The sequence below is a fragment of the Fukomys damarensis genome, unplaced genomic scaffold, assembly GCF_012274545.1.
Source record: "Fukomys damarensis isolate Sample0158 unplaced genomic scaffold, DMR_v1.0_HiC HiC_scaffold_4, whole genome shotgun sequence".
In the NCBI taxonomy this organism is placed as follows: Eukaryota; Metazoa; Chordata; class Mammalia; order Rodentia; family Bathyergidae; genus Fukomys; species Fukomys damarensis.
This window is the reverse complement of record NW_022900916.1, coordinates 61,200,547-61,216,544: the sequence shown is the minus strand read 5'-3', so window position 1 is coordinate 61,216,544 and position 15,998 is coordinate 61,200,547. Positions and strand designations below refer to the sequence as shown.

The 15,998-nt window shown below is 35.1% G+C and overlaps 1 long non-coding RNA gene across 1 annotated transcript in view; it reads left to right on the top strand.

Annotated features, from left to right (window-relative positions):
- The window catches only part of LOC104847870, a 41,727-nt gene that overhangs the window by 23,432 nt on the left and 2,297 nt on the right, over positions 1-15,998 (top strand). The window contains exons 2-3 of the long non-coding RNA XR_776256.1: positions 13,814-14,079; positions 15,680-15,796. This is a non-coding gene — a long non-coding RNA (uncharacterized LOC104847870). The remainder of the gene's footprint in view (positions 1-13,813; positions 14,080-15,679; positions 15,797-15,998) is intronic.

Genomic DNA, 15,998 nt, shown 5'->3' with positions numbered 1-15,998 from the left:
AAATTTTTTTTTTTTTTTTTTTTTTGCCTTTCAGATTACCTGGTAATATTTTCTTGATAGCTAGGAAGGATATACTGGATAAAAGGAACTGGTATAAAAAGATGTTGAGCAATGTGGTGGAAAGGAGTGAAGGGAGAACTCTTCTATTGCTCCACAGCCAAGTCCCAATCTTCCAGTGACCCTTTGCTTCTGACTTTTAACTCCACAAATATTCCTTAGGATTTTATTTTCATCCCTCACTTGGGTGAGATAAGATGGATAGAGTAGGTAGAGGTTGGGGCTGAAAGCTTAAGAAAAAAGGTTAATGACAGCATTGGTCAAATACTTGTCTTAATCAGTGTCACCTCCTTCAGACAGGAATGGGATATCAATCGCAGTTGCCCAGAGAAACACCCAGTCTCAGTTCAATGCCAGGCTCATGCAAGTTGCCAGTACCATCACAGCACACAAAGAGGAAACAATATGAACTGAGTTTGTTTCAGAACAAATGAGTGACTCACGAACTCTCCAAAAGCTGGTCCACATTTTAGCAGACCAATTTCATACAAATACGTAAAAATAATATGTACATAAAATTTAGATAAAACATTTTAGCACAACTTTGGAATGCTGGAGACATTCGGTTACCTTTTTATTTTCCCAGTAATATGATATACTTCAGAAAGTAACATGTTTTATTCATTTTTGTATTTCTAATATCATTTAGCCAACCAGTAATATATTGAACTGAATATGATACCTTCAAGAATAGATTTCTATCTTAATAGATTTCTTTCTTCTATCTTGATAAAAAGTATCAATCTTATATATAATTTCATATATAATACATGAAATTTAAGTGCAGAATTACATTTTAAGTTTAGGTACCCATTTAATTATTATTTAGGAGTTTACAGCTCAATTATGTTTACAGAAAATAAATTCTGTCAAGATATCCTATAATCACAGTACGTTTGCAAATCACACAAAGCAGTCCAAATAAACCTGTGCTTTGGCTTTAATACTTCAGTTGACAGCCCTCAGCATGTACCTAAACTTTGGAAAAATTTTAAGAACCCACTTCTTTGTCATTGACTTGATTTGCCAGATGTGTATCTAGAAGTACCCACCACTTTAGATCGATTTCACACTTTAGCAAGCAATTAAGTGTGGCCTCTCGAGGGTCTGTCAAATTCAACTTTCGTGCTATCCACCACTCCCAGAACTGTAAGGGATCAATGCGATCATCAAGTCCATCTCGCTGCATCAGTGGTCCTCAACTGTGATCATATGACACGAAGCACTGTAGAGCTTCTAAAGAACATGTTATGAGCTAAGCTCCTACTTCTGAACTGTTGTAATAAGCTTACTTACAGCTTAATAGTCTTGACGATATGTCACTGCTGAGGACCTAGACTAAGAGGAGAGCAGCTGTCTCCTTTCGTACAAGTGAAGGAATGCTGGGTGGCAGCACATGGGCCTCCCAAGCCTCCAGTTTTACCTAGTCTCCCTCTTTTTCTATTTCCTACTGTTATCAGAAAATGTTAATTTAAGTGACCCCAAAATCCACTTGTCCAACTTTTCCCTCAGGGGTCACAAATCTCAGCAGTTCGTCATTTTAATATATAACTACTCCTATACATGGAGAGTCAAAAAGAAGGAACCAGAAAGTCATTACAGAAAAATAGCACTGTAGTTGTCTATAATTACTAACAATAGTTCAGAAATTTGAGCAACTTCATAAAACACAATCCAACAATGCATGTAAGGGATATGAAGATCCAAACACTCATTTAATCTGTCTACACTGACAGTGTAGTTGTGGGACTAAGTATATCATCTTCCATGAATCACATGGAGCTTCCAACTTTGGTTATGAAGCATATACAGATTTTCCTGAGAAATCCTTATAAAAATCATTTTAGTGCTTAATACTCTAAAAAGATTTTTACTGTGTAGTGCTCACAGTGTTTTTAGATCTGGTAACCTCATAAATCTTACAACTTTATAATATAATGGAATATCCAAATCTTTTCTCCACTGTCAAGTTTTCAGAAATTCTAAAATGAACATATTCTATTAAAGTATAGAAGCCCAGGTAGAGGGAGCAGTAGACTCTATTTTACCATTTAAAAACAAATTCTAACTTTTCTTTCAATACTCTAATAGTACAATTTTCTGGCCCATGGATAGAATATATGTATATTATACACACATACAAATGTTAGACATAATTTCAATAATTCTTTACTCACAGCTCATGACCCAAACAATATCTTATGGAAGAATGCCTCTATACTATCTCTAACCTTAGAAATATCTTTGATATTAGTAATATATTTTAGATATATATAGCTATTGATAAATTATAATATATACCTTAATATGTATTTATCACTCTGTGTATATATAATATAAACATATGCATGTACACATACATATTTGTATGTATATTTTATTTCTTGAAATTCAGTTTGGAAGGCATCAAATTATAAAATAAACAGATAGGGCTGGGGACATGCTCAGTGGTTCTGCCACCTGCCTTGCAAGAGCAAGATCCTGAGTTTGATCCCCGGTACCAATAAATAAATAAATAAACAAACAAACAAACAACTGTGCCCCTCTTATTAGCAACAACATTTCAGTGTTATAAAAGTTTTAATGGGTCACTGTTTAGCTTTATTAAAATGTTTCTTTTAGCTTTCTTCTCCAATGTTTGCTTCAAAAATATTCCTCTAGTGTGACTATATTGAGATTTGTTTGTTTTCTTCTATTGGCCATTTTTGGTGACGAAACTTATAATTCAACTTTCTGAAACTATGGAAAGCCTTAGGATCTAACTTGACTGTGTAAGGTGTCTTTAGAGCAAGTTTTATGAAGAAAGACATAGGGCAGTATGCTACCATGATCTGGATGCTATTAGACTTTGAAAGTTGGAATTCAGTAGCTAAGGCCATCTCATGGAGAAAGTCGAAGAATTTGCAGTCAATAAATCTACAATCAGCCATTCACCTTGGTTTTTTTTGGTACCGGGGATTGAACTCAGGTCCTTGTGCTTGCAAGGCAGGCCACCAAACTGCTGAGCTAAATCCCTGGCCCTTACCTTGTTTTTTATGAGATCAATTTTAGAAACTATTACACCATGAAAATTCTTGAAAATAGCTGGAATCACAACTGAGTTAGTATTCCTTAGGGATGAGCATAAATATTAATTGATACTTAGTATATGCTATGAATTTTACATAGATTATTTTATTTAATATTAAAATTTTCCTATAAGTAAAAATATTATATTGTCCACATTTCATGGAGGAATAACTAGAGCCTCTTTAGGTTATAACTTCCTGAAGATCAGCAAAAGAGAGAGTCAAGATTTTAACTTGGGCAATCTGACTTCAGCACATAAACACAGGCATAAAATTATTATCCCAGTAGTACAGTATTATGGTCAAAGACAATAAGTTTAAATATGAGTTTAAATGTAGCTCTATCCCTTTCCAAAGAACCAATCTCAGGCAGGTAGTTTGATCTTTTAGAGTTTCTTCATCTTAAAAATGGAATATATACATATATATATACATATATATATATGTGTATATATATGCATGTGTGTGTGTATATACACATATATATGTATGTGTATATATATATACATATATATTTATAATGCACATAGATTTATAGCATATGTATATTTGTATATGTGTACATATATAGAGACATTTTTTTAAAGGTTAAATAAAAATTATATAAAAAAACAGTAAAATTTTCCTTTTTTCTTTCAAAGAAAAACGAAGGAAGTGATTTAAATGTCACACATCTTCATACACATTCCAAAATAAAATTACAGAGTTAAAAGCAGAGCAAATGAAGCTACCAGTAGCTTATTTATAAACACAATTGTGATTCAGGTGCTAGAGCAAACCTATTTGCATTTATATAGAGATGTAAACATCCAAAACAGCAAAACTGTCTACAGAGCTTAGACAAAAAAAGAGGTTCAGGCTAGACATAAGTAAAAAACAAGAGAGTGTAACAGAAGTGATGGAGCATAATTTACATATTGTGAAGCAAGTAGCCCAGAAACAGCAATCTTAGGAAGATGATTCTATGAGGAAGGGGAAATACCTTGGAAAGAGAAATATTCTTTGAGATATGATGAAAGTAAGGGAAGAAAGAAGTGGCAGATAGAAAGACTCAAATAAAACAAAATATTTTCAATTCAATAAAGAGAGAAACAGTTTATTAATAAATTGCACCTTATGGTGGAAACAGAAGAGGGCCTAGAAAGTGACAATTTGGTAAATATCAGGAGGAAATTTAGCAAATCTTACAAATACCACCATCATTCCCTTAAAATTATCTGTTATTATTTATCTAGCAAATTCATCAGACAACTTCATAAATTGAATAAAGAGACCAGAATCCACTCAGAAGTACCATAAGAAGAAAGTAGGAAATACAGCAGAGGAGATACTCTGAGGCAGAAATCCTACATTCTGAGAATAAACTCAACCTAAAACATTTCCTTAGCCTTAAATTACATATGTTCTGAAAAAGGCAAAGGCAAACACTTAAGACATAAAGAATTGACTTGAGATTTAATAACAACGTTGTGCTCCTAAATGTTATAGAGTCAGAGCTTGTCTGCTAAAATAAAAACAGCAATGTAATAGAATAGTGTATCTACAGTAAAACATTCACAATGTGTATTATAGAGTACAAATGTATTTGACATATAAGGGACCATGTTAAAAGAAAAAAAATAACCAATAGAGACTAAATCAGAGGTAACACCAGAATTTTCAATCATGAACTTTAAAACACCTATTGTTTGTTTGTTTGTTTGTTTTGAGACAGGGTCTCACTATGTAGTAGAGACTGACCTGGAACTCACTATGCAACCCAGGCTGGTCTTGAACTCACAGTGATCCTCCTGCCTCAGCCTCCCCCGAGTGCTGGGATTACAGGCATGGGCCACCACACCCAGATAAATTACCTATTTTAATGATGTTCACAAAGGTCAAAAGATATTCTTATTGAACAAAAATGTAGAACATCATAGAAAGAATATGAAATGTAGAAGGGGAATAGGAAATGTAGAAGTAATATTTTATAAATATAAAAATATATATTTGTTACAGATAAGATGCAATGAGCTTATTTGCAAAATGGACATGATAAATAAAATAGTGACTTTTAATATAAATAGATAAAAATGATTCAAGATTAAGTAGAGCACAAAAATTCTTTTAAAACCAACATTTTATAGTAACCTGTGCGAAAGTCAACCACAGAATATTTGTAGGTCTTGTTAGGAAGAGAGAATTCAGCAGATGAAAAGTTGAAGACATAATTAATGAAAAAATTTCTAAATTTGGTGAAAGACATAAATTTACATCTGTTAAAATATAGCACATCCTAAATAGAAAAACTACAAAGAAAATGATATTTACATGCATCATTAAAAAGGGCTGAGCATTTAAAAAATGAGAAACAAAGCATAAAACACAATATAGGGAAATAATGATTTGAGTGACTATAGATTTCTCAACAAAAACTACTGGAGCTGAAAGACAGTGGGACAGTATCTTTAAAATGCTGTAAGAAAAATTACAATCAGCCAGAATCCATGTTCTTCAAGAATGAATGTTAAACAGAATTTCTCAGATTAAGATAGTTCATTTCCAGCAGACATTCACCACAGGAAATGATAAAATACATTATATCAGATGAAAAATAAAATCCTCAGGAATGAATGAACATCAGCTATGCAAAATATTACATTAACTGTGGAAGACTATGTGTTCCTCTAATCTTTCAAAAGATATGTTATCCCAAATTAAAATCATTCCAAGTGGGATTTAGAATATATGGATGTAATATGGAAAAGAAAGGATGGTGCTAGGGGGACCATTATGACATAATACTACCGAAGGGATTTTAATCCTGTGTTAAATGGAAAAATAGTGATCTTATATAAACTTTTAAAAGTTAAGTTTATGTATTATAATCTAAGAAATATAAAAATTATAGGTAAAACAAAATTAACTAAAATAGAATTCTAAGAATAGTTTAATACTATCAAATTTAGGAAAAAAGTGAAAACAAAAACAACAAAGAAGAGATGACGAACAGACAGACTAACAAACTGATAGTACCATATCTAGACATATAGTTAATTACATTAAAAATTAAAGATCTAAAATCCCAGATAAGGGCAGAATAGATTTTAAATCAAATTATGTCTGTAGATATAAAAGAGTCTAGAAACACTAACTGCCTTTACTTATTGATTCCAACAACTGTGGTACACATAATCTTTTTGAATATACATGACCATCCACCAAGCTAGACAAGACACTGGACTTAAAAATAAGTTTCAGTAAATTGAAAAGCATTACAACGATGGTATATTTTCTCTGAAAACATTAGAATGAAATTAATAATTAATACCAATGTGACACCTAGGAATTCTACAAATACTTGGAAGTTAACAGAATTAATAATCCATGAGTAACTTCAAGGAGTATTAGAATATATATTTAACTTAATAATAAGACTGCAGCATATAAAAATGTGTAAGATCTAGCTAACATCAAATATACCTATAAACAAGTATTTAAATTCCGATAATTAGAAATGTTCAATTTAGTAAAATACTAATAAAGGAATGTGCATTTGAAGAATGGTAGACGACCCTGGGATTTCATAATAAAGAACTCTGACTTCTAAGTCTATTGGCAGCACATATGCAATGACATTGGCAACATTTAAATGAAGGCTATCATGCAAAGTTTTGAAGTGCTCAAAGCACAAACATTTGATTTTTCAGGATTATGACCCCCATAAGGCTACTTGGAAAATGGTTATGAATGAGGTCACAAAACCTTCTTTTACCACCTCAGTTTTTAACACATTGATACGCCAATTAAGAGGGATTCATTGAAGAAGAGACATCAGTTGGTTCAGCCACCAGTTGTCTCCTTGCAATTCACAGCTCTTTTGTTATTTGCGCAACTATAGTTTTTATCTGAGTCTTTGTTTTATTTCTGTAGTTATGCCAAGGCCAACATCCCATTAAAGCACAGAGTTAATTTTTAAATTAACTTAAATTGCTTTTAAGTTGCTGCTTTGTACTCTTAAAAATAAGAGAGTTGTGGTCAATTTTGTTAGTAATACATTTGTCTATCTTTATTTCAATATGTGCCTTGGGAAAGCTGCTCAAGAGTGTAGATGAAAGCACCACTCATCCTGACTTAGCAGATACAAAGGGTGAAAACAAAGGATCAGAATGTTGTAATGTCGAGGAAAAACTACAAACATTATTTGCTTGGTATCTGAAATGGCAAAAAAAAAAAAAATAGATGTATGAGACAGTGTCTATTATATCTTATAGAACTAATTGATCTTTCTCAGTGCCCCATCCCAACCTGAGTTCTCCTAAGACTTGAATGGTTTGAACACAAACTTCATTTCATGTGCTCAAAGATTTACTTAACCTTCCTTTCAGTTTGCTCTTTCTTGCATGCTTGAGTGCTGAACATACGTCCTTCCCTGTCTATCCATATTCTTTATCTTTCTACTCAGTTTTCCACTGTGTTTCATATTTCATGGCTTCCCCACCACTTCATCCAAATTATTCTTCTTCATCCTTCAGCCCTCAGCTAAATATTACTTCTTTTAGGAAACCTTCCCTTACCTCTCTTGTTTGTGGCTACATCACCGTCCTGACAGCCACAGCTCCTCAGGCTGTCATTTTTGCTCACTTATTGTTTGCGTGGTATAGCCAGTTTACAATGTTTATGTGTACAAGGACCTTATGCAAGTTGTTCCTTGTTGATTCTATGTTCTCAACAAAATTTCATAAATTAATGTTGAAAAGGACATTAAAGATATTCTTTCATTTCGTTCCTGGACAGACGGATAGGTGAATGAAGGCGCAAGTGAGCGAGACAGTGAGTGACTGTCACAGCACAAAGACTCTGCTGATTGTCCTTTGCCTCTTTGCTTTCAGAACATTTTCCTCCAGGATGAGAAATTAGTTAAGATACATTAGCTCAGTGCTGCTCACACATTACTCTGAACTCAAATCTTCCTAGGATTTCTTCCTCAGATTTTGGTTGTAGAGTGGAGTCTGAGCATTTGCATTTCTTTTTTTTTTTTCTTCTTTTCAATTAATTTTATTGGTACATTTGAAGTACACAATGTTACGATATTCCCCATTGGAAATTTGAGCCTTTACAAAATCCATCTTGGGGGGCCGGGGATTTAGCTCAGTGGTTGGGTGGCCTGCCTTGGAAGCGCGAGGACCCGAGTTCAATCCCCAGCACCAAAAACAAAAAAACAAATTCCATCTTGGTTCTTATTGTTTCCCGATTCTCCTGCCCTCCCTTCAACCCCTCTGCCCCTCCCTGTCTACAAAGACTTTGTTTCCATTTTTTTCTTTTTCTCATGTTAATTCCATTCCCATCTTTCCTTTCCCCTACCCCTCCCACTTCCCTTTCCCCTTTGTTCCTTTTCTTCCTATTTCACATTATCTGTTATATAACTTTTAGTCCTCCTTTACACTTTCAGTTTCTCACACTAGAGAAACTATTTGGTATCCATTCATATATGTGCTATTCATTTCTCTTAAGATTATCGCCTCAATGTTCATCCATTTAGCTATAAATATCTCTATTTTCTCATTCTTTATGGCTGAGTAGTACTCCATTTTATTTTTTTAAAGCCCTCACATTTTCTTTATCCAGTATTCTGTTGATGGGCAATTGGGCTGCTTCCAAGTTTTAGCTATTCCCCAATATGTGGAATGGGTGCACATATATCACTGTGGTATAATTTTTTAATTCTTTGGGAAAAATACCAAGCAGGGGGATAGCTGGGTCAAATGGGACTTCCAATCCTAGTTCTCTGAGGTATCTACATGCTGATTTCCACAATGGTTGTACCAGTCTGCATTCCCACCAGTAGTGGAGCATGGTTTCTCTTTCCCCACAGCCCCACCAGCATTTGTCATTAGTTGCTTTCATGATAGCAGCCATTCTTTCTGGAGTGAGGTGGAATCTCAGTGCTATTTTCATTTGCATCTCTCAAATGACCAGTGAGATTAAACATTTTTTTAATATTTATTTGCTATTTCTACTTTTTTGTCTGAGAAGTGTTTGTTCATTTCAGATGCCCATTTTTTTGATTGTGCCTTTACATTTGGGAGGTCTGATGTTTTTGAAAGTTGTCTCTATATATTCTAGATAGTAGCCCTTTATCTGAGGAAGAACTGGTGAAAAGTTTTTTCCACATTGTGGGTTGTCTCTTCACACTATTAGTTGTTTTTCTTCCTATGCAAAAGCTTTTTAATAAGAAGAGATACCACTTGTGGATTGTTTGAGCAAGTTCACGGGCAGCTGAGGTTTTGTTCATAAAATCTTTTCATACACCAATGAGAAAATTAAGGAAGAAATCAGACAGTTCCTACAATTAAATGACAATGACAACATAACATACTGGAATCTATGGGACACAATGAAAACAGTCTGATGAGGGAAATTAGTAACACAGAAGATGCATATTAGGGAAACAGACTGAGTGCAATTAAACAACCTGATGCTGAACTTCAAGTTTCCAGAAAAAGAAGAGCAAGACAAACCCAAAGTTCATACAAAGGAGGAAATCATAAAGATCAAGGCAGAAATAAATGCAATGGAGACTAAGAGAATGAATTTTTAAAAAATCAGTAACGTTTGGGGATTTAGCTCAGTGATTCGGTGGCCTGCCTTGCAAGTGCAAGGACCCGAGTTCAATCCCCGGTACAAAAAAAAAAAAAAAAAAAAAAAAAAAAAAAAAAAAAAAAAAAAAAAAAAATTAGTGAAACCAAGCGTTGTTCTTCAAAAGAATAAGCAAAATTGACAAATCTTTAGCCAACCTTATCAAAAAAAGGAAAGAAAAGGCCCAAATCCATGCAATTAGGAATGAAAAGGGTAAAGTCACAACAGATCCATCAGAAATCAGGAGGATCATCAGTACCTACTTCAAAAATCTTTATGTCAATAAGATGAAAAATACAGAAGAAACAAACAGATTCCTAGGTTCATAAGAATTACCAAAGTTGAACGAGGATGACCTAAAAATTCTAAACAACCCAGTATCGATCAATGAAATTGAAAACGTAATTAAAACTTACCCACTAAGTAATTCTGGGTCTTGATGGCATTACTGCTGAATTCTACCAGATGTTTAGAATGGAACTACTGCCACTCCTGTTTAAACTCTTCAATGAAATCAAAAGGGAAGCAATTCTAATACTCCCAAATTCATTCCTAGAAGCAAGCATCACCTTGATCCCCAAAGCAGAGAAAGACCCAACCGAAAAAGAGAACTATAGGCCAATCTCACTAATGAACATAGATGCAAAAGATACTCACAAACAGAATGCAGGAGAAGTCATCAAGAAGATCACACGCCCTGACCAGGTAGATGCAGGGATGGTTCAACATATGCAAATCAATGAATGGAATACACTATATTAGTAGAGCCAAGGACAAAAATCATATCATCATCTCCATAGATGTAGAGAAAGCATTTGACAAAATGGAACACACATTTGAAATAAAAACCCTCCAAGAAATCGGAATAGGCATTTGCATTTCTAAGAAGCCTCTTGATAATATAAATAAATGTCCTGAGGCTGTGGGCACACTTGGAGTGACAATGTTTTAGTCTTCAGGATTCACAACACAATGAAATCTTAACATTTAGTACTATGAAAGTTTCTTTCTTTTCAAGTGAAGGTTAGAATTTTCTCCAGAGCTCTCTGCCTTCATTGAGACAATCACATTTGTTTTTAAGGGACTTAATCTTCTGAGATTTTTAGTGATATTAAAAACTATAGACCGATTCTGTGAATCACGAAATATGAAAGTGACCAGAAAGTACCCCTAAACCTGTCATCTGCATTGGTCAGTTGGAAGTTAGTGAACTGGGAAGGCCTACCCTGCCAGTGAGGAACAGAGCTTTTGGGAAGATGAAAATTATTGGCTACTATGACATAGGATTTAATAGTCTGCCTTTTTATACGTAATAGGTGACTGAAGTGGTTAAAAAAAATAAACCCTACATCTTCAGAACCATTGTCCTAAAAAACAAAAAAAGAAAGTAGAAGAACCAATGAAGTAAAATGCACACTTTGAATGATAGAAAACAAATACATCTGTTTCTGGGTGAAGTCTGGGTTCACTTGGTCTCATTTTTAGAATGTAGGACTATACTCATCTTTCAGATGTTAGTCAAACTATTTCAAAATGCTATCTTATAATTCCTCCAGTATTCTCTCTCTCTCTCTCTCTCTCTCTCTCTCTCTCTCTCTCTCGTACAGGGGCTCATACTCAGGTCCTTGTGTTTGCGAGGCAGGCGGCCTGAGCTAATTCCCCGGCCACCTCCGGCATTCTCATAGGTCAGTATATTGTTTTCCTATAAGGAGCCAGATAGCATTTTAGGCTTTGCTGGCCACATAGTGTCTTTTATACTTACTCAATGGTACCACTTGCAGCACAAAAGTAGTCACTAAAAATGTATATATAGATTGGATCATAATGTTCCAAGTTTAGAAACTTTTTCTCGAAAAACGGGGCATGGACTAAATTTGGCCATAATTTGCCAATCTTAGACATAGTTGATAAACAAATATTGCTAGCTATTTGAACAAGACATGAACATTCATTGGACTGCTGCATAGAAATGCAACAGTGAAATTAAGATGCCAATCAAGTTGCGATACAGCCTCTTTATAAATATAAAATATAAAATAAATTTTTAAATAAAAGTTGTCTTGGCAGATAGACTCTGATAAGTAAAGAATGGTTAAAAATTAATAAGCTACTTGTAGTCTTTGAAAACAGAAAAGATTTTTTTCTGAAAAGTTTTACAGTGCTTACTAAGATTCTGTCATGTACGAAGGAAATTGTATTAGAGAAAAAATCATATTTAAACTTGCATCTAAAAATATTAAAAATGTAAAAAGCTTACATTTGGAAAATGGAAAATGTCTTATTAAAATATAGAAAAAGCTATTTCCTTCTCTTGCATTGGCACTAAAAGCATTGCTTATTTCTTAAGAAAAGGTTTCTGATTGCAGGTTCAAATATGTCATCCATGCCCAAATGTCAAGGGTTAAGAGATGTTCAGTGGAATGTGGTTAGTGAAATGTCATGTGGCAGAATTCCAATCATGAAATGCTACAAAACGAGGGGTCATGGCAACCTGTGGTGTAAAAGAAAATGTCAGTAATGGAATAGGACAGTAAATAACGCTATCTCACTTGTTATCTAAATGGACACTTGACGATTCATTTCATTTCCACGTGGTCCTTCACCTCTTCCCCTGTAATCTGTGCACATATGGTTCACATGTAGTTCATATTCTCTCTTCCCCTTTCTTGCACATATATTTTAAGCAGTCTTGCTTTTAGAAGACGAAAAGTAGAAAACCCTCTAAAACTCAAGGACAGTTCTTATTTTCTACGACATACTTTGTTAAGCAAAATATGGTGAGCTGAAGAGACCAACATATGATGAAAATGAGTCCTTGAATGGGGTGGATTTGGGGAAATTACTCAGTTTTTCAACCTTAGAGTCCTTGTTAAGAGAAACGGCTGAGTGCTGCTTTTCCGTTCTGTGTGACTTTCAGTCATTTCTTCCATACCTTACTGTGTACTTTGTCTTCTCTGTGGCACCTTGTGATTTCTGTCACTAGTGCTGACATGCATTCAGTCTTGCAGGGGTCAGGGAAGTTTGTTTGAGTACCCGCCTGTGGGAGTAGCAAGGTTCACGCCAAGCCAATCTGTAGGTGCAGAGATTTGATTTACTATTAACTTGCTGTTCATTTGGACAGGGTATCTGTGCTTACTCTGCAATATTTTTTGAACCAAAGGTGTTACAAATACAGGATTTAGGTAACGCGATGGTGATATTCATGTCCTCTACTTAGGTTTAATAATTCCCATGAGATTATGGGAACTACTTTAAATGAGAAACATTCCCCAAATATAACTGTAAGTTGAACCCCAGTATTGATGGCCATGAAAGTTTGCCAATTGGTGTATTTTAGTATTTTAAATTAAAACCAAAATGTGCTATAAAGGTATAAAAGCCAATCAGCACTTTTTTTTAACCTCTTGTTGCTCAATCTCTTTTAGTAAATTTTGGGTTCCTCTAGAGAGACTCAAAGCACTAGGATCAGTGGCCCAAAGCTGGGCCTGGTGGTGCATTCCTATAATCTCAGCATTTGGGAGGCTGAGGCAGGAGAAATGCCGAGTTTGAGGCCAGCCTGGAATGAAAAGTGGGACATTGTCTCAAAAAAACAAATAAACAACAAAAAAAAGGATTATCCCAGTAATGATGATTGTCTTAACCTTTTTGCTGCAAAGAGGTCATGGGTGTTTTTTTCTGATATCCCTAAAGATCAGAATCTTTTCAACACCTGAGACATCAAGAGCAATAGCAGCAGCAATAGGGCATTCTGCCCTTCGGTTTGTGGGCTTTAGCAATTCAAGTTCAAATAATAACAGCTTCTGCATAGTTCCTATTCTTCCTCATGAGTGACCATGCAGAGTCACAAAAGGCAGAGGTAAGCTGGCACTCACACCTGGCTGAAAGGTAACAGATCACACACAATTGCTTAAGCGTAAGAGTTGCTCCCTGAGCCTCATGTCAGTCACAGCGTATGCTGAAGTTGAGACATATGATTTAATCAAACATACACAGATAGGCTTTAAACAAGACTTGTGGCACAGGGCCAAGTGAATGAGATCATTAATTTCTGCACTCCTTTTATTTAACAGCCTGGTTCAATCTATAACAAAGCCTTAACAGAATTCACTGAATGTGGCCGATAGCTGCACAGCTCAAAGAGCAGGCCACAGGAAGGAGCAGCTTCTAACGTGTGCAAGGAGAGAAAGGTCCAGGTAAAAGTTATTTTCAAGACATTCTACTCTCAGAGCAAAGTGTGGGCATTGGAGAGACAGGGGCTATGCTACAGAAACATGTAGACCTCTACCAAAATTCGGCTAGAATGCAAGTCTGAAGATTCAAGGCATGCACCAAAAAGGTATGAATATATTATTACCCACACGATAAGATTTCCAGAGTTCACAGGCAGGCTTCATAGCCAGTCCAAAAAATGTCTTGAGAAAGCAGAAAAAGTAGACTGGCTCAGGGTTTTCATGGTGATTTAAAAGTTCTGGGAAGGGGCGTGCATGATTTGAACTTCTTTTCAAAGGACAGAATACCTGGGTTACCTTTCCGTACCACCTTAGCCAGACTGGGTGGAGGTAGGGGATAAAAAGTGAAGAAGAGGTCAGGCTTAAGCTTCCCTAGACGTAAAAAACACAATGCAACTCTTTATTGTGGAAGGGCTGCTAGACACAGTTGTTCATAAAGGAGTGAACTGCTAGGAAAAGAGCATAGATTGAACTGAGAGGAGTTTCGATGACGACCTGCTGGGGAATATGCTGTGGTAATTTGCTGCAGAAGACAGCCAGGTATTTGTGTTACTCTTGTCTCCATCTTACGATGAGGAAATTGAGGTTTAGAACAATAAATACAGTAGATCTTCTGTATGCTTGAGGTCCACATCCTCAGGTTTGACCAACTGCACGTTAAAAAATCATTAAAATTTATATTTACACTGTACATGGATAGGTTTTTTTCCTCCTTTTCACTATTCCCTAAGCATCCACAAGAAATATTTACGTAGTTTTTCCATTGTATTAGATATCATAAACTATTCAAGACATGTTTTAAACAACATGGGAGTGTGTATATCTTTTATATACTGTATCATTTTATAGATAAAGGAATCTATGGATTTTGATTTTCATGGGTGGTCCTGGAACATTTCCAAGTAATGACTAATTTTGCTCAAATTCAGTCTGTGAGAGATCTGGGGCTCAAGCCCAGTACCTTTAGAAGGCATATCTAGTTCTATGTTACACCACCTCTGCCAAGACAAGATCTCTGCTTGGAAATAAATGAAAATCTCTCTTAGTGTACCTTCTATTGCTTTCATTTTTCTCATACTGAAAACTACTTCACAGTTTAAAGGCTTTAATGAATGGCAAGAATAAAATTTTAGAAATATCTAGTGCTAATAGTTCTTGCACTTTAACAATATGCAAACTATGTCTGGTATAATATTCATTTCTCCCATCATAAAATATTAAATGCCCACATGTACATCTTCAAAAGAATACATGTGTTATACTTAACACCCACAGATGAAATACTTTTATTTTTTTCAACATTCAAAGGAAAGGAATCTATCTTTTTTCCAAAGCAGTACTTTATTTCTTTTAAAATCAATTTTAAAAAGTGCCGGCAGATGAGTTCTAATGGACTCTAACCAAATGTATAATTTATTTAAAAGTCCTTTTCACTTTAATTGCTCAATTTAGAGTCAGCTTTTAAGTTCAGATGGTATTTGAAATGTGTTCTTTAAATAGGTGAGTCATGAAAACTCTCACAGCATGACAGGTATTTTCTCAAAAAATAAAGCTTACCATCAATAGTAAAAAGCTGGATTATATTTTGTTATTAATGTGAATCTCTGGAGGTGACCATTTCCAAACAATGCATGTAAATATCTCTCTACACTTTGATTCCTGAAGCATCTACAACTATTGTCTCTCTTGATGTTATATGTATCTCAGGTACCCTGGGAGCTTTCCTATCTTTGATGTCAACTGTACTGGATTGAGAGCCACCTTGAAATTGCTGAGGCACAATTCTGCATGCATCTGCGAGATGTTGCCAGAGTTCAGTAGCGGGTAGGTCGGTGACTGAGGTGGGAGAGAACCATCCCAAATGAGGTTAGCGCCATCCAACAGCCTGGTTGCCCAGATTAATAGAACAGAAACGAGGCTTTCATGAGTGCTCGGTTCTTCTTGGGTGGTGCTGAGGGGGTATTTTTGCTTTTGCCAGCACTGGTGACATCAAATTCCAGATTCTTTACCTTTTAAATGCAGACTT